Genomic DNA, 26856 nt, shown 5'->3' on the forward strand with positions numbered 1-26856 from the left:
CATTCACCAACAGGAAGCAGGGACTGAACAGGGAGGCACGGGCTGCATGCTTAGGGTAAGGACCTGGCCTGAATGCCCTGAGGACAATCTGAAGGAGCTAACAGGAGATAACAACCCAAACTGTGGGATAGCCAGAGAGAGAAGAAAGGGAGAGAACTTTCCCGTGAAAAACTCTAACCTAAGGAACTGTTGGACCTGCTCAAAAAACAAAGGACTGAGCAAATACAGAGGAGAGCTAGCCAGCTGCAGACAGGCCCATCCCCCTGCCGGAGGCAGAGAGGCAGGCGGGCGGCAGCCAGAGCTGGAAGACTAGGGGCAATCTTGGCCCCAGAGATGCATTCTCCACCAAACCGTGAGCAGGCTCCCGGTTGCTAACCAAGTCTTCCTGGGATCCTGGATGGTTGACATCCACCAGGAGGGTCACAGTCAGAGATCAGGTCCCCAAAGGAGACACAGAGCACACCTGAGATGGGCCACTCACAGTGCACCCAGTAAACTGAGGGGCTGGAACCAGGAAGGTGATAAGATGCACTGCCCACCTGGGAGAGTGTACTCATCAAGCACCTGGTTGCCTGAGCTGCTCAGAACTGGGAAGGGCACATAATGCAGACCCAACCGAGTCTGTGCCTTTGCAGAGTACCTGAGAACTGGAAACTTAGCAGCTTAGACCTGAGAAGTGCACGCAACCCAGGCCCACTTTAGACAGTTGCCCTGCAAAGCAACCTGGAGCCTGAGCTGTGTAGACCAGAAAAGCACACACACCATGAGCTGGGGCAAACCCAGTGTGGCTCAGACATTGTGAGCACTCCACACACACGCCAGTGATATTTGTTTGCAGTGTCCCTCCCTACCCACAACACAGCTGAACAAGTGAGCATAAATAAGTGACCACCTTCCACCCCTTGTGTCAGGGCAGAAATTAGACACTGAAGAGACTTGCAAACACAGGAAGCCAAAATAAACAAAGAAGAGGGAACTGCTCTGGAAGTGACAGGTTCAACAGATTAAAACCTTGTAGTTAATATTGACTCAGCATTGGAAGGGGCCTATAAATCTTGAGAAGAAGTATAAGATGGAACGAGGAACAATTTGAAACTGAACTGACCCTAAACTGCCCTCAACAACTCCAGAGAAATTCCTAGATATATATTATTATTATTATCATTGTTTAATTTGAAAAGTTTTTTTTTATTTTTAAGTTCTTTATTACTCCTTTAATTTTTATTTTTATAACCTATGATTACCTTGCCAAAATAAGACCCTATTTTTAAAGCAAATTTCATAAATATATATATATATATATATATATTTATGTTTATAATTTTTGTGATTTTGTTTTGTTTTTTTAATATTGTATTTTTGAGAGTCTAACCTCTATATTTTTCGTCTTTGCTTTTAGGTCTTTGTTATCAATTTTGTACCTTTAAGAATCCAATCTTCAGTACCCATTTTTACTTAGGAGTGTGATTACTGGCTTGATTGCTCTCTCCCCTTTGGACTCTTCTTTTTCTCCTCCAGGTCACCTCTATCTCCTCCCTCCCCCTGCTCTTCTTTACCTAACTCTGTGAATCTCTTTGGGTGTTCTGGGCTGTGGGGAATACTTAGGGAACTGATTATAGCTAGATCTGTCTTTCTCCTTTTGACTCCTCCTCTTCTCCTGGTCACCTCTATCTCCTTCCTCCCTCTTCTCTTCTCTATGTAAATCCGTGAACCTCTCTGAGTGTTTCAGTATGTGGAGAGCATATAGGGAATTGATTACTCACTAGATTGCTCTCTCCCCTTTTGACTCCCCCTCTTCTCCACCTAGTCATCTCTATCTCCCTTATCCCTCTTGTCTTCTCCATGTAACTCTGTGAACCTCTCTGGGTGTCCCTCACTATGGAGAATCTTTTCACAATTAACCTAGATGTTTTATCATCACTGCTGTATGGATGGAGAACTTTTGAGGCTGATGAAAGTAATCAAAGATGACACAAATAGATGGAGAATGATGCCATGTTCATGGATCAGAAGAAACAATATAATGAGAATAAGTATACTACCCAAAGCAATCTATAGATTCAATGCAAACCCTATCAAGCTACCAATGATATATTTCAGAGAACTAGAACAAATAATTTCACAATTTGCATAGAAATACCAAAAAACCTCAAATGGCCAAAGCTATTTGATAGCTTGAGATAGAAGAGTGGAGATAGAAGATAGAACCTTGAGATAGAAGAATGGAACTGGAGGAATCAACCTGCCGGACTTCAGACTATACCACAAAGCTACAGTTATCAAGACACTATGGTACTGGAACAAAGACAGAAATATAGATCAATGGAACAAAATAGAAAGCCCAAAGATAAATCCATGCACCTATGGACACCTTATCTTTGACACAGGAGGCAAGAATATGCAATGGAGAAAAAACAACCTCTTTAAAAAATGGTGCTGGGAAAACTGATCAACCACTTGTAAAAGAATGAAACTAGAACACTTTCTAACACCATACACAAAAATAAACTCAAAATGGATTAAAGATCTAAATGTAAGACCAGAAACTATAGAATTCCTAGAGGAAAACATAGACAAAACACTCTCTGACATAAATCACAGCAGGACCTTCTATGACCCACCTCCCAGAGTAATCGAAGTAAACGACCCAATCAAAAAATTAGCCAAAACACTAAACAGACATTTCTCCAAAGAAGACATGCAGATGACTAACAAACACATGAAAAGATGCTCAACATCACTCATTAACAGAGAAATGCAAATCAAAGCCGCAATGAGGTACCATCTCACATCAGTCAGAATGGCTGCTATCAAAATGTCTACAAATAATAAATGATGGAGAGGGTGTGGAGAAAAGGGAACCCTCTTACAGTGTTGGTGGGAATACAAACTAGTATAGCCACTGTGGAGAAATGTGTGGAGATTCCTTAAAAAACTGGACATAGAACTGCCATATGACCCAGCAATCCCACTGCTGGGCATACACACCCAGGAAACCAGAATTGAAAGACACATGCACCCCAGTGTTCATCACAGCACTGTTTACAATAGCCAGGATGTGGATATCCATCAGCAGATAAATGGATAAGAAAACTGTGATACATATACACAATGGAATATTACTCAGCTATTAAAAAGAGTGCATTTGAATCAGTTCTAATGAGGTGGATGAAACTGGAGCCTATTATACAGAGTGAAGTATGTCAGAAAGAAAAGCACCAATACAGTATATTAACACATATATATGGAATTTAGAAAGATGGTAATGATGACCCTATATGTGAGACAGCAAAAGAGACACAGATGTATAGAATAGACTTTTAGACTCTGTGGGAGAAGGCAAGGGTGGGATGATTTGAGAGAACAGAATTGAGACATGTATATTATCATATGTGAAACTGATCACCAGACCAGCTTCGTTGCAGGGTGTTCAGGGCTGGTGCACTGGGATGACCCTGAGAGATGGGATGGGGAGGGAGGTGGAAGGGGGTTCGGGATGGGGATTACATGTAGACCCATGGCTGATTCATGTCAATGAATGGTATGACAAAAATCACTAGAGTGTTGTAATATAATTAGCCTCCAATTTATGTAAATTAATTAATTTAAAATTAAAAAATAAAAACATTCAAACCTTAAAAAGAATCATCAAAACAACCATAAGAGATATATACCCTTGTTCTTCATTTTATCAATAAAGAAACTGAAACTTAGAAAGATTAATTTTCCCAAATCTAATATATGCCAAAATGGGGACAAAGTTCTAGGTCCATTCTGTAGATACTAGGTTTGAATAGAACTAAAGAGTAAAATCAAAATATGACAAAACCCACTGAAATATTGTGAAGTAATTAGCCTCCAACTAATAAAATAAAATTAAAATAAATAAATAAATAAATAAATAAATAAAACAAAATTTGACTCATACTAGCTATTAGTGGAACTTAGCTCACCTTCTTAGCATGACAGATAAATACAGTAATGTCACAGAACTATGCCAAAACGAACACAAATTAGATACAGATACATTCCTGATCTTGATCAACCTGTAATAATGAAAGCTAAAATTTTATGAATGATTCCTGTGGTGTTAGTCATGGTTCTAGGGGACAATTTACTCATTTAATCCCCATTGTGAAGATTACCTTACCCAGTGAGGTAGATAATATTATTATATTCATTTTTCAGGTAAAGGAACTGAGATTCAGAGATGTTAAGTAACTTAAGTCACATAACTGAAAGTGCAGACAAAATAAAGAATACCCTGTTCTCATTATGACTTTTCTGAAATGATAGAATACCCAGCTGTGGATATGACTGGTGATGGAAGTAAAGTCCGATGCTGTAAGAGCAATATTGCATAATAACCTGGAAAGTTAGGTCCATGAATCAAGATCACACAGGAGATAGCAAGAGTGAACGTCCACATTCTAGGAATCAGTGAGCTATAATGGACTCGAATGGGTGAATTTAACTCAGATGACCATTGTATCTACTACTGTGGGCAAGAATCCCTTAAAAGAAATGGAAGAGCCATCATAGTCAACAAAATAGTGCAAAATGCACTACTTGGATGCAATCTCAAAATGACAGAATGATCTCTGTTCATTTCCAAGGCAAACCTTTCAATATCATAGTAATCCAAGTATATTCCCCGACCAGTAATGCTGCAGAAGCTGAAGTTGAATGTTTCTATGAAGACCTACAAGACCTTCTAGAACTAACACCCAAAAAAATCTCCTTTTCATTGTAGGGGACTGCAATGAAAAAGTAAGAAGTCAAGAAACACCTAAAGTAACGGGCATATATGGCCTTGGAGTACAGAATGAAGCAGGCTATCACAGTTTTGCCAAGAGAACACACTGGTGATAGCAAACACCCTCCTCTCCAGCAACACAAGAGAAGACTCTACACCTGGACATCACCAGATGGTCAAAACTGAAATCAGATTGATTATATTCTTTGCAGCCAAAGATGAAGAAGCTCTATACAGTCAGCAAAAACAAGACCGGGAGTTGATGGTGGCTCAGATCATGAACTCCTTATTGCCAAATTCAGACTTAAATAGATGAAAGTAGGGAAAACCACTAGACCATTCAAGTATGACCTAAATCAAATCTCTTATGACTCTACAGTGGAAGTGACAAATAGATTCAAGGGATTAAATCTGATAGACAGAGTCCCTGAAGAACTATGGATGGATGTTCATGACACTGTGCAGGAGGCAATGATCAAGACCATCCCCAAGAAAAAGAAATGAAAAAAAAGACAAAATGGTTGTCTGAGAAGGCCTTACACACAGCTATGTAAAGAAGAGAGGCTAAAGGCAAAGGAGAAAAGGAAAGATATACCCATTTGATGGCAGAGTTCCAAAGAATAGCAAGGAGAGATAAGAAAATTTTCCTTAATGATCAATGCAAAGAACTAGAGGAAAACAATAGAATGAGAAAGACTATAGATCTCTTCAAGAAAATTAGAGATACCAAGGGAATATTTCATGCAAAGATGGGCTCAATAAAGGACAGAAATGGTATGGACCTAATAGAAGCAGAAGATATTAAGAAGAAGTGGCAAGAATACACAGAAGAACTATACAAAAAAGATCCTCATGATCCAGACAATTATGATGGTATGATCACTCACCTAGAGCCAGACATCCTGGAATGTGAAGCCAAGTGGGCCTTAGGAAGCATCACTATGAACAAAGCTAGTGGAGGTGATGGAATTCCAGTTGAGCTATTTCAGATCCTAAAAGATGATTCTGTGAAAGTGCTTCATTTAATATGCCAGCAAATTTGGAAAACTCAGCAGTCGTTATAGGACAGGAAAACATCAGTTTTTATTCCAATCCTAAAGAAAGGCAACACCAAAGAATGCTCAACTATTGCACAATTGAACTCATCTCACACACTAGCAAAGTAATGCTCAAAATCTCCAAGCTAAGCTTCAACATTACATGAACCATGAACTTCCAGATGTTCAAGCTGGGTTTAGAAAAGAAACATGAACCAGAGATCAAGTTGCCAATCTGTTGCATCATAGAAAATGCAAGAGAGTTCCAGAAAAACATCTACTTCTGCTTCATTGACTGTGCCAAAGCCTGTGACTGTGTGGATCACAACAAACTGTGGAAAATTCTTCAAGAATTTGGAATACCAGACCACGTGACCTGCTTCCTGAGAAATCTGTATGCAGGTCAAGAAGCAACAGATAGAACTGGACATGGAACAACAGACTGGTTCCAAATCGGAAAAGGAGTACATCAAGGCTGAATATTGTCACCCTGCTTATTTAGCTTATATTCAGAGTACATCATTTGAAATGCTGGGCTGGATGAAGTGCAAGCTGGAATCAAGATTGCCAGGGAAAATATCAATAACCTCATATATGCAGATGACACCACCCTTATGACAGAATGTCAAGAAGAACAAAAGAACCTCTTGAGGAAAGTGAAAGAGGAGAGTGAAAAAGTTGGCTTAAAACTTAACTTTCAGGAAATGAAGATTATGGCATCTGGTCCCATCACTTCATGGCAGATAGATGGGGAAACAATGGAAACAGTGGCAGACTTTATTTTGGGGGGCTCCAAAATCACTGCAGATAGTGCTAAGGGGAAGGTGCATAGCATTACAGGCTTACATCAAGAAAGCAGAAAAAAGTCAAATAAATAACCTAAATCTACACCTAAAGCAATTAGAGAAGGAAGAAATGAAGAACCCCAGGGTTAGCAGAAGGAAAGAAATCTTAAAGATTAGGGCAGAAATAAATGCAAAAGAAACTAAAGAGACCATAGCAAAAATCAACAAAGCTAAAAGCTGGTTTTTTGAAAAAATAAACAAAATTGACAAACCATTAGCAAGACTCATTAAGAAACAAAGAGAGAAGAACCAAATTAACAAAATAAGAAATGAAAAGGGTGAGATCACAACAGACAACACTGAAATACAAAGGATCATAAGAGACTACTACCAGCAGCTCTATGCCAATAAAATGGACAACTTGGATGAAATGGACAAATTATTAGAAAAGTATAACTTTCCAAAACTGAACCAGGAAGAAATAGAAGATCTTAACAGACCCATCACAAGCAAGGAAATCGAAACTATAATAAAAAAACTTCCAGCAAACAAAAGCCCAGGACCAGATGGCTTCACAGCTGAATTCTACCAAAAATTTAGAGAAGAGCTAACACCTATCTTACTCAAACTCTTCCAGAAAATTGCAGAAGAAGGTAAACCTCCAAACTCATTCTATGAGGCCACAATCACCCTAATTCCAAAACCAGACAAAGATGCCACAAAAAAGGAAAACTATAGGCCAATATCACTGATGAACATAAATGCAAAAATTCTTAACAAAATTCCAGCAAACAGAATCCAACAACATATTTAAAAAATCATACACAATTACCAAGTGGGCTTTATCCCAGGAATGCAAGGATTCTTTAATATCCGCAAATTAAGCAATGTAATACACCACATTAACAAATTCAAAGTTTAAAAACCATATGATTAGCTCAATAGATGCAGAGAAAGCCTTTGACAAAATTCAACACTCATTTATGATTAAAACTCTCCAGAAAGCAGGAATAGAAGGAACATACCTCAACATAATAAAAGCTATATATGACAAACCCACAGCAAACATCACCCTCAATGGTGAAAAATTGAAAGCATTTCCCCTGAAATCAGGAACAAGACAAGGGTGCCCACCCTCACCACTACCACTCAACATAGTGTTGGAAGTTTTGGCCACAGCAATCAGAGCAGAAAAAGACGTAAAAGGAATCCAGATAGGAAAAGAAGAATTGAAACTCTCACTGTTTGCAGATGACATGATCCTCTACATAGAAAACCCTAAAGACTCTTCCAGAAAATTACTAGAGCTAATCAATGAATATAGTAAAGTTGCAGGATATAAAATTAACACACAGAAATCCCTTGCATTCCTATATACTAACAATGAAAAAACAGAAGAGAAATTAGGGAAACAATACCATTCACCATTGCAACAAAAAGAATAAAATACTTAGGAGTATATCTACCTAAAGAAACAAAAGACCTATACATAGAAAACTATAAAACACTAATGAAAGTAATCAAAGAGGACACAAACAGATGGAGAAATATTCCGTGTTCATGGAATGGAAGAATCAATATTGTCAAAATGGCTATTCTACCCAATGCAATCTATAGATTCAATGCAATCCCTATCAAGCTACCAACGGTATTTTTCACAGAACTAGAACAAATAATTTCACAATTTGTATGGAAATACAAAAAACCTCGAATAGCCAAAGTAATCTTAAGAAAGAAGAATGAAACTGGAAGAATCAACCTGCCTGACTTCAAACTCTACTACAAAGCCACAGTCATCAAGACAGTATGGTACTGGCACAAAGACAGAAATATAGATCAATGGAACAGAATAGAAAGCCCAGAGATAAATCCACGAACCTATGGACACCTTATCTTTGACAAAGGAGGCAAGGATATACAATGGAAAAAAGACAACCTCTTTAACAAGTGGTGCTGGGAAAACTGGTCAACCACTTGTAAAAGAATGAAACTAGATCACTTATTAACACCATACACAAAAATAAACTCAAAATGGATTAAAGATCTAAATGTAAGACCAGAAAATATAAAACTCCTAGAGGAGAACATAGGCAAAACTCTCTCCGACATAAATCACAGCAAGATCCTCTATGACCCACCTCCCAGAATATTGGAAAGAAAAGCAAAACTAAACAAATGGGACCTAATGAAACTTAAAAGCTTCTGCACTACAAAGGAAACTATAAGTAAGGTGAAAAGACAGTCTTCAGAATGGGAGAAAATAATAGCAAATGAAGCAACAAACAAAGGATTAATCTCAAGAATATACAAGCAACTCCTGAAGCTCAATTCCAGAAAAATAAATGACCCAATCAAAAAATGGGCCAAAGAACTAAACAGACATTTCTCCAAAGAAGACATACAGATGGCTAACAAACACATGAAAAGATGCTCAACATCACTCATTATTAGAGAAATGCAAATCAAAACCACAATGAGGTACCATTACACGCCAGTCAGGATGGCTGCTATCCAAAAGTCTACAAGCAATAAATGCTGGAGAGGGTGTGGAGAAAAGGGAACCCTCTTACACTGTTAGTGGGAATGCAAACTAGTACAGCCACTATGGAAAACTGTGTGGAGATTACTTAAAAAACTGAAAATAGAACTGCCATATGACCCAGCAATACCACTCCTGGGCATACACACCGAGGAAACCAGATCTGAAAGAGACACGTGCACCCCAATGTTCATCGCAGCACTGTTTATAATAGCCAGGACATGGAAGCACCCTAGATGCCCATCAGTAGATGAATGGATAAGGAAGCTGTGGTACACATACACCATGGAATATTACTCAGCCATTGAAAAGAATTCATTTGAATCAGTTCTAATGAGATGAATGAAGCTGAAGCCCATTATACAAAGTGAAGTAAGCCAGAAAGATAAAGAACATTACAGCATACTAACACATATATATGGAATTTAGAAAGATGGTAATAATAACCCTATATGCAAAACAGAAACAGAGACACAGAAGTACAGGACAGAGGAGGAGCCAAGATGGCGGAGGAGTAGGACGGAGAGACCACTTTCTCTCCTAGAAATTCATCAAAAAAATAACTGAACGCAGAGCAAACTTCACAAAACAACTTCTGATCGCTAGCTGAGGTCATCAGGCGCCCAGAAAAGCAGCCCATTGTCTTCGAAAGGAGGTAGGACAAAATATAAAAGATAAAAAGCGAAACAAAAGAGCTAAGAACTGAGATCCATCCCGGGAAGGGACTTAATAGAGGACGTTCCCAGACACCGGGAAACCCTCGCACTGGCGGGCCTGGGGGAAGTGTTGGAATCTCAAGAGTTTGAATCTGACTGGGAGGGATAGAATAAATAAAACCCACAGATTACGAGCCTAAAAGCAACTCCCAGCAGAAAAGTACCCCAGACGCCCGCATCCGCGACCAGCAAGTGGGGGCGGAACGGAGAGGGGCGGGCGGCATTACTTGGGGCAGGGTCCGGGCCTGAGCGCCCTGAGGACAATAGGAGGGAGCATTTGTGAGTTGCCAGCTTGAACTGTGGGAGAGCAAGAGAGAGAGAAAACTAACCGGCCGGAACACACTGCCGGCCGTTCGCAGAACAAAGAGACCGAGATTCTGGGCGACCGAAGTCCGCCGGGAGGGTCGCGGCGAGACGGAGGGCGCGGGCGCCCGACCGGTGCGGGCGGGAACTGGGGCTGGGGACGCGGAGGGCAGAGGGCGCGCACGCCCGACTGGCGCCGGTGGGGACTGAGACTGGGACCGCGCAGGGCAGAAGACGCGCCGCACCCGGGGAGAGAGCGCCCGTCAAGCGCCTGGCTGCCTGGGCCGCTCGGGCGGCGTGGGGCTGGAGCGCGGGCCCAGCTTTGTGTGCTGTGCTTTTGTGAATCGCCCGAGGGCTGGAGCCGCGCGCAGCGTGGCGCGCGCTTCATACAGAGCAGCCCGGAGCCTGAGCAGCGCAGACCGAGAAAAGAGCGCCAGCCTCTCCCTGGAGCGCCGGCCCCTCCCCGCACGGCCCCTCCCCGCACGGCCCCTCCCCGCACGGCCCCTCCCCGCACGGCCCCTCCCCGCAGCGCGACGGAACTAGCTACCTGAATAAGAATCCACCTCCGCCCCCTGTGTCAGGGCGGAAATAAGCCGCGGAAGAGAGACCGGCAACAGAACCCAAATAAAGGGAGCCGCTTAAGAAGGGACCGGTGCAACAGATTAAAATCCCTGAAGAAACCACCGACTGACTACACCGGAAGGGCCTGTAGATATCGAGAAGTGTAAGCTGGAACGAGGAGCTATCTGAAGCTGAGCCGAACCCACACTGACCGCAACAGCTCCAGAGAAATTCCTAGATATATTTTTTCTTTTTCTTTTCTTTTTTTTCTTTAAGTAAGGAAAAAAAAAAATTTTTTTTCTTTTTTCTTGGTTCTCTTTTATTTTCCTTTAAAAATTCCTTATTACTCCCCCATTACTCCTTAACTTTCATAGATTTTTACGATTTTTTTTTAATTAGACAAAACAATTTTTTTTCTCTTTCTTTTTTCTTTTTTTTTCTTTTTCTTCTTTTTCTTCTTTTTTTCTGTTCTTTTTTCTTCTTCTCTTCTATTTTCTTTTTCTTTTTCTCTTATTTCTTTTAAAGCCCTCTAGCACTCCTTTTACTGCGCCTTAATTTTCATTTTCAATCCACTATAACCTTACAGAAGAAAGGGAAAAAAAAAAAAAAAAGAAGAGAAGCCCTATTTTTATACCAAACTTCATATATATTTCTAAAATTTCTTTTGTGTGTTTTGGTTTTTGTTTTTAATATAGTATTTTTAAGAGTCTAACCTCTACTCTAGATTTTTAATTTTTGTTTTTCAGTATATGATATAAATTGTGATCATTTAAGAATCCAATATTCAGCTCCCATTTTTATTCACGAATGTGTTGATTATTCTCTCCCAATCTTGACTCTGTTTTCTACCTCAGAACACCTCTATTTCCTCCTTTCCCCTTCTCTTCCCAATCCAATTCTGTGAATCTTTGTGGGTGTCTGGGCTACGGAGAACACTCTGGGATCAGACAACTTCGTAGATCTGTCTCTCTCCTCTTGAGTCCCCCTCTTTCTCCTCCTGCCCATCTCTATCTCCCTCCTCCCTCTCCTCTTCTCCATGTAACTCGGTGAACCTCTCTGGGTATCCCTAACGGGGGAGAAACTTTCCACCATTAACAAAGAAGTTTTATTATCAGTGCTGTATAGTTGGAGAAGTCCTGAGACTACAGGAAGAATAAAACTGAAATCCAGAAGCAGGAGACTTAAGCCCAAAACCTGAGAACACCAGAAAACTCCTGACTACATGGATCTTTAAGTAATAAGTGACCGTACAAAAGCCTCCATACCTGCACCGAAACCAACCACCACCCAAGAGCCAATAAGTTTTAGAGCACGACATACCACGCAAATTCTCCAGCAACGCAGGAACATTGCCCCGAACGTCAACATACAGACAGCCCAAGGTCACACCTAACACATAGACCCATCTCAAAACTCATTACTGGGCACTCCATTGCTATCCAAAGAGAAGAAATCAAGATCCACACACCAGAACACTGACGCAAGCTTCGCTAATCAGGAAACCTTGACAAGCCAATCGTCTAACCCCACCCACTGGGTAAAACCTCCACAATAAAAGGAACCACAGACCTGCAGAATACAGAAAGCCCACTCCAGACACAGCAATCTAAACAAGATGAAAAGGCAGAGAAATACCCAACAGGTAAAGGAACATGAAAAAAGCCCACCAAGTCAAACAAAAGAGGAGGAGATAGGGAATCTACCTGAAAAAGAATTTAGAATAATGATAATAAAAATGATCCAAAATCTTGAAAGCAAAATGGAGGTAGAGATAAATAGCCTGGAGACAAAGATTGAAAAGATGCAAGAAATGTTTAATAAAGATCTAGAAGAAATAAAAAAGAGTCAATTAAAAATGAATAATGCAATGAATGAGATCAAAAACACTCTGGAGGGAACCAAGAGTAGAATAACGGAGACAGAAGATAGGATAAGTGAGGTAGAAGATAAAATGGTGGAAATAAATGAAGCAGAGAGGAAAAAAGAAAAAAGGATCAAAAGAAATGAGGACAACCTCAGGGACCTCTGGGACAATGTGAAACGCCCCAACATTCGAATCATAGGAGTCCCAGAAGAAGAAGACAAAAAGAAAGACCATGAGAAAATACTCGAGGAGATAATAGCTGAGAACTTCCCTAAAATGGGGAAGGAAATAGCCACCCATGTCCAAGAAACCCAGAGAGTCCCAAACAGGATAAACCCAAGGCGAAACACCCCAAGACACATATTAATCAAATTAACAAAGATCAAACACAAAGAACAAATACTAAAAGCAGCAAGGGAGAAACAACAAATAACACACAAAGGGATTCCTATAAGGATAACAGCTGATCTATCAATAGAAACCCTCCAGGCCAGAAGGGAATGGCAGGACATACTGAAAGTAATGAAAGAGAATAACCTACAACCTAGATTACTGTACCCAGCAAGGATCTCATTCAGATATGAAGGAGAATTCAAAAGCTTTACAGACAAGCAAAAGCTGAGAGAATTCAGCACCACCAAACCAGCTCTTCAACAAATGCTAAAGGATCTTCTCTAGACAGGAAATGCAGAAAGGTTGTATAAACGTGAACCCAAAACAACAAAGTAAATGACAACGGGACCACACCTATCAATAATTACCTTAAATGTAAATGGGTTGAATGCCCCAACCAAAAGACAAAGATTGGCTGAATGGATACAAAAACAAGACCCCTATATATGCTGTCTACAAGAGACCCACCTCAAAACAAGGGACACATACAGACTGAAAGTGAAGGGCTGGAAAAAAATATTTCACGCAAACGGAGACCAAAAGAAAGCAGGAGTCGCAATACTCATATCAGATAAAATAGACTTCCAAATAAAGGATGTGAAAAGAGACAAAGAAGGACACTACATAATGATCAAAGGATCAATCCAAGAAGAAGATATAACAATTATAAATATATATGCACCCAACATAGGAGCACCGCAATATGTACGGCAAACACTAACGAGTATGAAAGAGGAAATTAATAGTAACACAATAATAGTGGGAGACTTTAATACCCCACTCACAACCATGGATAGATCAACTAAACAGAAAATCAACAAGGAAACACAAACCTTAAATGATACAATGGACCAGCTAGACCTAATTGATATCTATAGGACATTTCACCCCAAAACAATCAACTTCACCTTTTTCTCAAGTGCACACGGAACCTTCTCCAGAATAGATCACATCCTGGGCCATAAATCTGGTCTTGGAAAATTCAAAAAAATTGAAATCATTCCAGTCATCTTTTCTGACCACAGTGCAGTAAGATTAGATCTCAATTACAGGAAAAAAATTGTTAAAAATTCTAACATATGGAGGCTAAATAACACGCTTCTGAATAACCAACAAATCATAGAAGAAATCAAAAAAGAAATCAAAGTATGTATAGAAATAAATGAAAATGAAAACACAACAACCCAAAACCTATGGGACACTGTAAAAGCAGTGCTAAGGGGAAGGTTCATAGCATTACAGGTACACATCAAGAAACAAGAAAAAAGCCAAATAAATAACCTAACTCTACACCTAAAGCAATTAGAGAAGGAAGAAATGAAGAACCCCAGGGTTAGCAGAAGGAAAGAAATCTTAAAGATTAGGGCAGAAATAAATGCGAAAGAAACTAAAGAGACCATAGCAAAAATCAACAAAGCTAAAAGCTGGTTTTTTGAAAAAATAAACAAAATTGACAAACCATTAGCAAGACTCATTAAGAAACAAAGAGAGAAGAACCAAATTAACAAAATAAGAAATGAAAAGGGTGAGATCACAACAGACAACACTGAAATACAAAGGATCATAAGAGACTACTACCAGCAGCTCTATGCCAATAAAATGGACAACTTGGATGAAATGGACAAATTATTAGAAAAGTATAACTTTCCAAAACTGAACCAGGAAGAAATAGAAGATCTTAACAGAGTCATCACAAGCAAGGAAATCGAAAGTGCAATCAGAAATCTTCCAGCAAACAAAAGCCCAGGACCAGATGGCTTCACAGCTGAATTCTACCAAAAATTTAGAGAAGAGCTAACACCTATCTTACTCAAACTCTTCCAGAAAATTGCAGAAGAAGGTAAACTTCCAAACTCATTCTATGAGGCCACAATCACCCTAATTCCAAAACCAGACAAAGATGCCACCAAAAAAGAAAACTACAGGCCAATATCACTGATGAACATAGATGCAAAAATCCTTAACAAAATTCTAGCAAACAGAATCCAACAACATATTAAAAAAATCATACACCATGACCAAGTGGGCTTTATCCCAGGAATGCAAGGATTCTTTAATATCCGCAAGTCAATCAACGTAATACACCACATTAACAAATTGAAAGATAAAAATCATATGATTATCTCAATAGATGCAGAGAAAGCCTTTGACAAAATTCAACACTCATTTATGATTAAAACTCTCCAGAAAGCAGGAATAGAAGGAACATACCTCAACATAATAAAAGCTATATATGACAAACCCACAGCAAGCATCACCCTCAATGGTGAAAAATTGAAAGCATTTCCTCTGAAATCAGGAACAAGACAAGGATGCCCACTCTCACCACTACTATTCAACATAGTGTTGGAAGTTTTGGCCACAGCAATCAGAGCAGAAAAAGACATAAAAGGAATCCAGATAGGAAAAGAAGAAGTGAAACTCTCGCTGTTTGCAGATGACATGATCCTCTACATAGAAAACCCTAAAGACTCTTCCAGAAAATTACTAGAGCTAATCAATGAATATAGTAAAGTTGCAGGATATAAAATTAACACACAGAAATCCCTTGCATTCCTATACACTAACAATGAAAAAACAGAAAGAGAAATTAAGGAAACAATATCATTCACCATTGCAACAAAAAGAATAAAATACTTAGGAGTATATCTACCTAAAGAAACAAAAGACCTATACATAGAAAACTATAAAACACTGATGAAAGAAATCAAAGAGGACACAAACAGATGGAGAAACATACCGTGTTCATGGATTGGAAGAATCAATATTGTCAAAATGGCTATTTTACCCAAAGCAATCTATAGATTCAATGCAATCCCTATCAAGCTACCAACGGTATTTTTCACAGAACTAGAACAAATAATTTCACAATTTGTATGGAAATACAAAAAACCTCGAATAGCCAAAGTAATCTTGAGAAAGAAGAAAGGAACTGGAGGAATCAACCTGCCTGACTTCAGACTCTACTACAAAGCCACAGTCATCAAGACAGTATGGTACTGGCACAAAGACAGAAATATAGATCAATGGAACAGAATAGAAAGCCCAGAGATAAATCCACGAACCTATGGACACCTCATCTTTGACAAAGGAGGCAAGGATATACAATGGAAAAAAGACAATCTCTTTAACAAGTGGTGCTGGGAAAACTGGTCAACCACTTGTAAAAGAATGAAACTAGATCACTTATTAACACCATACACAAAAATAAACTCAAAATGGATTAAAGATCTAAATGTAAGACCAGAAACTATAAAACTCCTAGAGGAGAACATAGGCAAAACACTCTCCGACATAAATCACAGCAAGATCTTCTATGACCCACCTCCCAGAATATTGGAAATAAAAGCAAAAATAAACAAATGGGACCTAATGAAAATTAAAAGCTTTTGCACAACAAAGGAAACTATAAGTAAGGTGAAAAGACAGCCCTCAGATTGGGAGAAAATAATAACAAATGAGGAAACAGACAAAGGATTAATCTCAAAAATATACAAGCAACTCCTGAAGCTCAATTCCAGAAAAATAAACGACCCAATCAAAAAATGGGCCAAAGAACTAAACAGACATTTCTCCAAAGAAGACATACAGATGGCTAACAAACACATGAAAAGATGCTCAACATCACTCATCATCAGAGAAATGCAAATCAAAACCACAATGAGGTACCATTACACGCCAGTCAGGATGGCTGCTATCCAAAAGTCTACAAGCAATAAATGCTGGAGAGGGTGTGGAGAAAAGGGAACCCTCTTACACTGTTGGTGGGAATGCAAACTAGTACAGCCACTATGGAAAACAGTGTGGAGATTTCTTAAAAAACTGGAAATAGAACTGCCATATGACCCAGCAATACCACTTCTAGGCATACACACTGAGGATCCAGATCTGAAAGAGACACGTGCACCCCAATGTTCATCGCAGCACTGTTTATAATAGCCAGGACATGGAAGCAACCCAGATGCCCATCAACAGATGAATGGATAAGGAAGCTGTGGTACATATACACCATGGAATATTACTCAGCCGTTAAAAAGAATTCATTTGAATCAGTTCTAATGAGATGGATGAAACTGGAGCCCATTATACAGAGTGAAGTAAGCCAGAAAGATAAAGAACATTACAGTATACTAACACATATATACGGAATTTAGATAGATGGTGGCGATAACCCTATATGCAAAACAGAAAAAGAGACACAGAAGTACAGAACAGACTTTTGAACTCTGGGGGAGAACGTGAGGGTGGGATGTTTTGAAAGAACAGCATGTATACTATCTATGGTGAAACGGACCACCAGCCCAGGTGGGATGCATGAGTCAGGTGCTCTTGCCTGGTGCACTGGGAGGACCCTGACGAGTCGGGTGGGGGGGGAGATGGGAGGGGGGATCGGGATGGGGAATACGTGTAACTATATGGCTGATTCATGTCAATGTATGACAAAACCCACTGAAATGTTGTAAAGTGACTGGCCTCCAACTAATAAAATAATATTTAAAAAAAAAAAAAAAAAGGAAGTACAGGACAGACTTTTGAACTCTGTGGGAGAAGGTGAGGGTGGGATGTTTCGAAAGAACAGCATGTATATTATCTATGATGAAACAGATCACTAGGCCAGGTGAAATGCATGAGACAAGTGCTCGGGCCTGGTGCACTGGGAGGACCCAGAGGAATCGGGTGGAGAGGGAGGTGGGAGGGGGAATCGGGATGGGGAATACGTGTAACTCTATGGCTGATTCATGTCAATGTATGAGAAAACCCACTGAAATTTTGTGAAGTAATCAGCCTCCAACTAACAAAATAAAATTAAAAAAAGAAAAAAAAGAAAACTATTGCACAAGCCAGGGAAAAAACATTTCCTACATTGTCGTCACATGCATCTGCAGCCATGCTGTAAAAAGGTTTAGATATTTTAGTGTGCATGATTTAGACTTACCATTTTGATCTTTGATCATCTTTGTAATAGTAAATGGAGCTCTTACATTTTATATGATTTCACCCTGGCATTCAAAACTTGTTGCAATTTTGAAATCAGGAAATATTTCTGGTGGTAGTACATTCAGTCATTTGAGCTGAAAGATTGATACCTTCCATATATATTGTAGAAAGTCATCCAACTTCCACTGTGACTATTCTATCTTCTTCATGTGAATTTCTTTTAATCAGTAAAAGTATTCTTTGTTTTACTCTTTGACAGTGTTTAAAGAATCAGAGAGCTCTCATGCTGAGCTGTAGTATTTGTTGGTCTGTAACTGACTTTCCACCATTTTCTATATTGAATGGTGAAGGGTATCTTTGAAAGGACTTGTTTCTCATTTAATAACGGTGCTTTGTTCATAAAACTCAAAAAAAAAAAAATCACTGCAGATAGAGACTGCAGCCATAAAATTAAAAGACACTTGCTCCTTGGAATAAAATTTATGACCAACCTAGATAGCTTATTAAAAAGCAGAGACATTACTTTGCCAACAAATTTCCATCTTGTCAAGGCAATGGTTTTTCCAATAGTCATGTATGGATGTGAGAGTTGGACTATAAAGAAAGCAGAGAGCTGAAGAACTGATGCTTTTGTAGTGTGGTGTTTGAGAAGACTCTTGAGAGTCACTTGTACAGTAAGGAGATATAACCAGTCCGTCCTAAAGGAAATCAGTCCTTAATATTCATTGGAAGGACAGATGTTGAAGCTGAAACTCCAATACTTTGGCCTCCTGATATGAAGAACTGACTCATTTGAAAAGACCCTGATGCTGCAAATGATTGAAGGCAGGAGGTGAAGGGGACGGGAGAGGATGAGATGGTTGGATGGCAGCGCTGACTCAATGGACATGAGTTTGAGTAAACTCCGGGAGTTGATGATGGACAGGGAGGCCTGGCATGCTGCAGTCCATAGGGTTGCAAAGAGTCAGACATGACTAAGCAACTGTACTGAACTTAACTGAGCTGAACTGAAATGCCCGAAAAGAGGTGAAAGAATTTTGTTGTTTGCTTAACAAAAATCCAACCACTTTCATAGTTTATGGTAGGGATGAATGACTTTTTTTATAGGAGGAGACATGTGTTAGGTTTCTGGCTGATGCCTTAAAGAGGTACCATTAGAAATTACAGTGTATGATCTAGAACTGTTAATAAGTTTATTTTATATTTTGACTCATGAACCTTATCATAACTTGAAGGTGATTTAGGTGTTAGTTTTTAATTTTTTTTAAACTTTATATAATGGTGATTTTAAGAGGTTGTATCAAAAATGCATATTCTTGCTCGCAGTTACTTACTAACACAGCTTGTTCCATCTTAGAAACAAAATGAGACTGTCTTTATCAGTCATGCAAATTATCACCACACTGTACCTGATATATTATCAGGGAAAAAATAGTTTTTTTATCTATTTAGACAGAAGTGGCAATAATCAGTCTTGGCCAAAAGGTGGAGCTGTCCAGTTTAGGGACAAAGTCTAAATGATAAACGTTGTAATCTTGCTTATATTTAATAAATACATACATATTATTTAAATTTCAGGTTTTTATCATTTCCAGATATTATCAGAAAATTTCTAAAATCTAGCTTTATTCTTAACATGCAGATCTTTTATTACAGATCTAGCCTAATTTGTTAATTTTGTAAGCCCAAACCTGCCAAATTCTAAGAATCAAAATGTACATTTATATTCTACTCTACCAAAATGTTTTTAATTTAATATAATATATAAGCCACTTCCTATAGGTTTAAAAATGGATATATTTATGCACTTAAACTAATGACTACAATACATAAGATCCTCCTTACAATTGAGAAAGTCATTTGTATAATTTTCATCTATAGCAAGCAGATAAATTTGTTGCAATCTCCCTATACTTCACAGCCAACCTTTTTCCTGTCCCTTTGAAGTTACAGGCTTTTTATTTTTACCCCTGTAAAATGCAAACAAACAAAAAGAAAGAAAAGGAAATTGCAGAAGTTGAGGGCACAAGATGAGGAAGGGTTTAAGGCAAGGAGAACAGAACTAACATATAGCAGTTATTTTCTGAAATAAAAATCTAAAATGCTTTGGAGACATTCATCAATGAAAAGAATTATATTTTTATAATATTTGCTATATTTTATTTTATTAAAAAACACATGCTCATTGTAAAACATTTGGAAAATATCTGTAACAGACGAAAAATTTCCTCTAGATTTTGCTCTGATTAAAAATGAGCACATCCAAGAATTTTCATTTTATTCCTTTCCATATATTGTCAGCAAATTTCCAATTAAAGGAAATCATGACTTTACTTACGCTGTCCATTTGCTTAGCTGAGGGTGTAAATCAGGGATGCATGGATTTTTTGTTTTGTTTTGTTTAGAAAAGTTCCCCAACATTGAGTGAGTGAGTGAGTGAAGTCGCTCAGTCATGTCCAACTCTTTGCGACCCCATGGACTGTAACCTACCAGGCTCCTCCATCCATGGGATTTTCCAAGTAAGAATACTGGAGTGGATTGCCATTTCCTTCTCCAGGAGATCTTCCTAACCCTATGATTGAACTCGGGTATCCCTCATTGTAGGCAGACACTTTACCAACTGAGCCACGAGGGAAGTTTTGTAAAAGATAATATGGGTCCAAAGCCTAGTCTGGGAGGGAGGACTAAAAATTAGATTGTTTTGCATATAAAAACAATAAATTGGATTTTTTTCCCCAGGGAGAAATCTTGAGAAAGAGGCTGGACATTTTAGAAACTAGGAAAATAGAGGTTAAATGAAAGGAAGACTTCTTGGCTTGAGGAGCAGTACCTGGCCCAACTGTAATACACTACATTCTAGGGCACAAGACAACCAGTAAAGGTTCTCTTTAAGATATCAGTATTCAACTTTAAACTTCCCTGGTGGCTCAGATGGTAAAGCATCTGCCTACAATGCGGGAGACCCAGGTTCAGTCTCTGGGTCAGGAAGATCTCCTGGAGAAGGAAATGGCAGTCCACTCCAGTATTCTTACTTGGAAAATCCCATGGATGGAGGAGCCTTGTAGGCTACAGTCCGTGGGGTCGCAAAGAGTCAGACACGACTGAGCAACTTCACTCACTCACTCATTCAGTTTTAAAATTTTTCCTATTGGATGCTGTGTGGAAGTATGTCTACCAATAATTTAATGGAAGTCACTAAACTAGCCTCAGTGGTTCCGAGACATGTAAATGGAAGAATGAAGGCTACATGTGTGACAGAGGTGCTGAAAGAAGACAGCACCTGCAGGAGTTGAACACAGGGACTAGTAGAACTATAGCTTGGACTGATTGGTGAGAAGATATCTAAGAAGAAGTTCACTATAGAGAGGAGGGATAGGTAAAGAGCATAAACCCTGCTGTTACCTGGGGTAGGAACTCAAGACATTTGCTTTTTCAAGGAATAAATGACTATAGAAGACTGGGAGACCTAAGAAACATATAAAATAGAAATGAAAAATCTCTCAGAGTCCTATCTGTACATAATCATTATTTACATTTCAATGACTATCCTTTGCCTCTCTATATATTTTTTCTCTCTACCTAAAAGTATGTAAAATTTTAAATAAACTTGACATCATAGTAATTATCTTTACTTAACAAAGTATTGTTAGACTTCTCCAGTTACTATAGCATTACATATAATGTTTTTATAAAATTTGCTATCATTCAACAAATGCTTTTTTAATAGGAGGATAGTTGCTACAATGTTGTGTTGGTTTCTGCCATACAACGTTGCAAATTAGCCATAGGTGTATGGCTCCCTCTTGAGCCTCCCTCCTACTCCACCCCTCATTCCACCCTTCTAAGTTGTCACAGAGGGACAAGCTGGACTCCCTGGCCCTCTGGACTGAAAAGAGCAAACCAGTCAATCCTAAATGAAATCAACCCTGAATCTTCTTTGGAATGACTGATGCTGAGCTGAAGTTCTAATATTTTGACCACCTGATGAGAAGAGCTGACTCATTAGAAAAGACCCTGATGCTAAGAAAGATTAAAGGCAGGAGGAGAAGGGGATGACAGAGGACAAGATCGTTGGATGGCATCATTGGACATGAGTTTGAGCAAGCTTTGGAAGATGGTGAAGGACAGGGAAGCCTGGCATGTGGCAGTCCTTGAGGTTGCAAAGAGTCAGACACAACTGAGCAACTGAACTGAACTGAATGAGAATCATAAAATCACTTGCACTAGAAGGCCCATATCACAGAATAAAAGAATTGATTAGCTGACATTCCATACTAATATAATTGTTTATGCTTTCTTTAAAATAAATAAATAAAAGAACATGAAATCTCAGTAGTAGTTTGCTGATAATATATGTACATATACTTATAAAAAGGTATACTTTGTTTTTGTTAAAACCCTTGTTGAATTTCTACAGTGAACTTTGTTTTAGCTTTTTTTTTTTTGTTAATGTTAGTTTTTGGGGTGGGGGATGAAGCACCAAGATAAGAAAACAGAAAAACAGCCAAGAGAAAAAAAAAAAGAGAGTAAAAAATAAAATAAAATTTTTAAAAAATAGATTAAGAAAATAAAAAAATAAAAAAATTCCCTGATGCCTCTTGTATTGTTGTCCTTGCCCCATGGTGAACTGCAGCATACCTCTGCCTCCTCAGCAGGCCTCCAAGATCTCTAGGTACGTCTCTGGACCCACTGTGTCAGCCTAAAGTCTGTGTGTTCCTCTCACCAGCATCTGTTTCTGGAGCTGGTCCGAGGCATGCATGCCCATGCAAACCTCCACAGGCAGGCTCACAGGGTCCTGTGCAGCTGGAGGAGTCCTTAGAGGGTGTATAGCACTCAGCCTTCCTGAATTTCACAGCCAGAGCAGGTCCTTTCAGGGCTGCCACTTGATCTGCCAGGACCCACACAGCCAGAGAAGACTTTGCGAAGGTTGGGGGGAGCCCAGACATGGGGGTTCACATGGCCAGAAGAGGCCTAGGTAGGAGGAGCTCAGACCTGGGATCCGAGCAGTCATGCTGGAGCCCATTGGGAAGGGGAGACACTGGATGCATTCCCCTCCAATCTCCAAGTTCTTTTAAGGTTTCTCTCCATCCCTGCTGATCCCCCCACATGGAGTGGATCCCTCCAAGCACAGGAACCTCTCCCCTCCTCTAGGCACCCTTCTGGGGCATAATCTTGTCCTGCCTCCACGTTTTCTGTCTCCCTGCTTCCCTCCCATGACCTACCCAGTTGCACTGAGGTTCTTTCTGTCCCTTCTGGTGTCTGAGGACTCCCACTAGCACCCAAGGTGCTAGTTGTGCCCTAGTGAGATATGAACTCCATGTCCTCCTACTCTGCCATCTTGACTCCACCCTGCTAAGTATCTCAAAAAGAGCTTTTGTCTGGGCTTCATCTACTGCTATTTTTCCAAAAAGTTTCCAGGCTCTTTGGGAATATTTAAAGTAATATTTATTTAAAAATTTATTGCACAAATATGTTCACTGGAGCACTGATACCACAAAATTGGAAATAATTAAAATGCACATCAAATATGGGGTTGATTAAATAAAAGAAAACATGTACATAGACAGTGAAGTGTCTCCAAATTTGGTTCAGAACAATGGATTCAGGAGGTCACACTAGTCATGAGTTTGAATCTTAACTCAACCATTTCCAAATTGTGTGATCTCAGGCATGTTAACATCTCTAAGCCTCAATTTCCTTCTCTATGAAACTGGGATCATTATGCCAAATTTGTTGTTAGGATTAAATGGGATTGTGTATATAAAGCATGCACCATAGTACTTGACCCTTGATAAATGTGGGGCTCAAGCAATTTTGACACATGGTTGGTGTTTAAGAAGGTGTGGTACATATATACAATGGAATATGACTCAGACATAAAAAGAACAAATGTCAGTTGAACTGAAGTAGATGAACCTAGTGCCTGTTATACAGAATGAAGTAAGTCAGAAAGAGAAAAACAAATATATGAACACATACATATGGAATCCAGAAAAATGGTACTAATAAACCTATCTGCAGGACAGGAATAGAGACGCAGAGATAGACAACAGATTTATGGACACAGCGGGGGAAGGAGAGGGTGGGATGAATTTAGACAGTAACATTGGCATATTTAAACTACAAGTATATAATATATATAATATTTTCTATGTTTGTGATTCTCATTAGTGACTAAAATACAGTGTAACAGAGTGGCTGGTAGAATCCATCTCACTACTCTAGTCTCACATTATCTTTAAGATAACAAATGAACACCATATGCACAGGTAATTTGTAGGTGTGTAAACTCAATTTTTAAGGTGCCATAGTAGCCAAGCAGACGATTTAGCATTTGACTGTTACCTTTAAAAATTTGGTGATATACAAAATTTTAATCAAATCAAATAAATACTTCAATCCCATATTGCTTGTTCATTTTAAAATCTTAATATAAAGTATATATATAACCTGACGAACTACATGCTTATGCATGTATATACATACAAAAGTGCATGTATATACACATATGCATCTTTGACTTTGAATGAATTTCTAAAGTGAGATAAATCAAGCCACTCATCTAAATACATATATATGTACACACACACACACAATGTAATCCATGCTTGCCTCATACCTCAGTTGGTAAAGTATCTGCCTTCAATGCAGGAGACCAGGGTTTGATTCCTTGGTTGGGAAGATCCCCTGGAGAAAGAAATGGCAACCCACTCCAGTATTTTTGCCTTGAGAATCCCATGGATAGAGGAACCTGGCAGGCTATAGTCCATAGAGTTGCAAGAGTCGGACATGACTTAGTGACTAAACCGCCACCATATACTGTAATATCACCAATTTAAAGTTTCTAATAAAAGTTTCATTTAGCTAACCAATAGCAATTCTGCTATTGAAAATTCTGAGACCAAAGAGCTGTAATTTAGCTTATTGTACTTTAAGCTTACGAATTAGTCAAACAAGATTTGAAACTACCAACTGCCCACAAAAGAAATACATTTTTCTCTTGATATTTCCTCTAACAGCAAAAAGGAACTATCCATACAATGATCTTTCACTTTTTAAACAGTTAAAAATTATTAAAGAAATCTCACTAGTCTTCAAAAACAGTAAACTGTATATAAATACAATTTTCTTGTATATAAATTCTTTGGCTAGAATCTGTATTTTTAAATGCTTATTTTGAACAGTTTCATTAGCGCTTCAAGTCTCCATTATGCAACTCACATAACTAGCTCAGATTTGTTAAGTGTATATCAATCGCATTTTTCAGAATTTGGTACTGTGTTACCTGTATACAATAGCATCAATTGGAGGAACTGCAGCAAACAAATTTCAAAAGCAAGGAAAAATTCAAGAATATATACTATAAGTACAACAGGCATTCCCTTTTCAACATTATGTTAATGAAATGTAATCATTTTAATGCTTTTAAAGATAATGTCCTAAGTTTTATCTTTTAACTTATTAAGAGAATGAAGTTCTTAGATGGCCCACCTTTATTTTTCAATTAAAAATCTAAAACAATAAACTGAATTACTTTTACTAATATACACATCAAGTTATTGAAATGGTGACTTCATGTAGTTTTCTCCTTAAAGACGGCACTTACAGGTTCAAAGATGCAATGATGTCTACAACCTACAGATATTTACTTGAAAAGATTCTTCAACAGCAGTTTGATACTGGGTTTCCTCAACTAATTGAAGATTCACAAATCTCCATAATGAAACTGATATCTTTGATTTAGATGACTAATGAAATTTCTAGTAATCTGGCTAAGGAGTTCAGTTCAGTTCAGTTCAGTCACTCAGTCGTGTCCAACTCTTTGTGACCCCATGAATCACAGCACGCCAGGCCTCCCTGTTCATCACCAGCTCCCGGAGTTTGCACAAACTCATGCCCATCGAGTCGGTGATGCCATCCAGCCATCTCATTCTCTGTCGTCCCCTTCTCCTCCTGCCCCCAATCCCTCCCAGCATCAGGGTCTTTTCCAATGAGTCAACTCTTCGCATGAAGTGGCCAAAGTACTGGAGTTTCAGCTTCAGCATCAGTCCTCCCAATGAACACCCAGGACTGATCTCCTTTAGGATGGACTGGTTGGATCTCCTTGCAGTCCAAGGGACTCTCAAGGAAGAGATACACAAATAGGACACGCCACAGGAGCTATCAGAAATAGGTGATTACTGCTAAAATGAATGAAACATGTGATATACGAGACAGGTGATTACTGTTTACTAAACACTGTCTGGTAAAATTTGATTCTTGACACAAGGGACATTTAAAGATGAGATGCCCAGAAGAACTTTTATTCTTTCAATAAGTTTCTGTGCTATCAGATATGGATGTTTCACTCCTACTACTGTTCCATACTGAATCTTGAGGAATCTGAAAGTTTGGAATGATAGAAGAAGAACCGCATTCATCTTGATACTTCTTATAATATTTGCAATGATGTCTCATGAAATATAATTTAATCTGTTTTGTGGAGCTACAAGAAAATTTTCTCATATTTTCAAGGTTTAAGTCTAGTTCATGATATGCCCTCCCACTTCTAAGTCACATTTCCATGAGAGAGGGGACAACGTATTCCACTTTTTCTCATTGTGGTCAGGGAACATTTTCTACAAAAAAAAAAAAAAAAAAGTTCTGACTGGCTGTGGTCTGCACAGGCATTTTGAACACCTCCTGACAGACGGGACAGTAGAAGTCATCTTTTGTGTAGGATGTGACCTCAGAGAACTCAACCATGGTGGGGGGAGAGGGGGTAGGAATTGGTGTTTAATTTTGCTGTTATTCCTTCTAATATATTTCTTATTATTTTTTATTCTGTGTTATTGCTCTTCTCTTTACTCTTTGTTGCTCTTTTGATTTTTTTTTTTTTCCATGTGGTGAAACTTTCAGGGTCTTGGTTCGCAGGTCAGGCCTGAGCTTCTGTGGTGGGAACACTGAGTCCAAGTCTCTGAGCTA

At 38.9% G+C, this 26856-nt stretch overlaps 1 pseudogene; it reads right to left on the reverse strand.

Moving 5' to 3' along the window:
• Positions 1–235: 235 nt before the first annotated feature.
• LOC136154541 (E3 ubiquitin-protein ligase RNF138-like) lies at positions 236–26637 on the reverse strand (annotated as a pseudogene).
• Between the last annotated feature and the right edge of the window lie 219 nt (positions 26638–26856).

This window comes from Muntiacus reevesi, chromosome X, assembly GCF_963930625.1.
Source record: "Muntiacus reevesi chromosome X, mMunRee1.1, whole genome shotgun sequence".
NCBI lineage: Eukaryota > Metazoa > Chordata > Mammalia > Artiodactyla > Cervidae > Muntiacus > Muntiacus reevesi.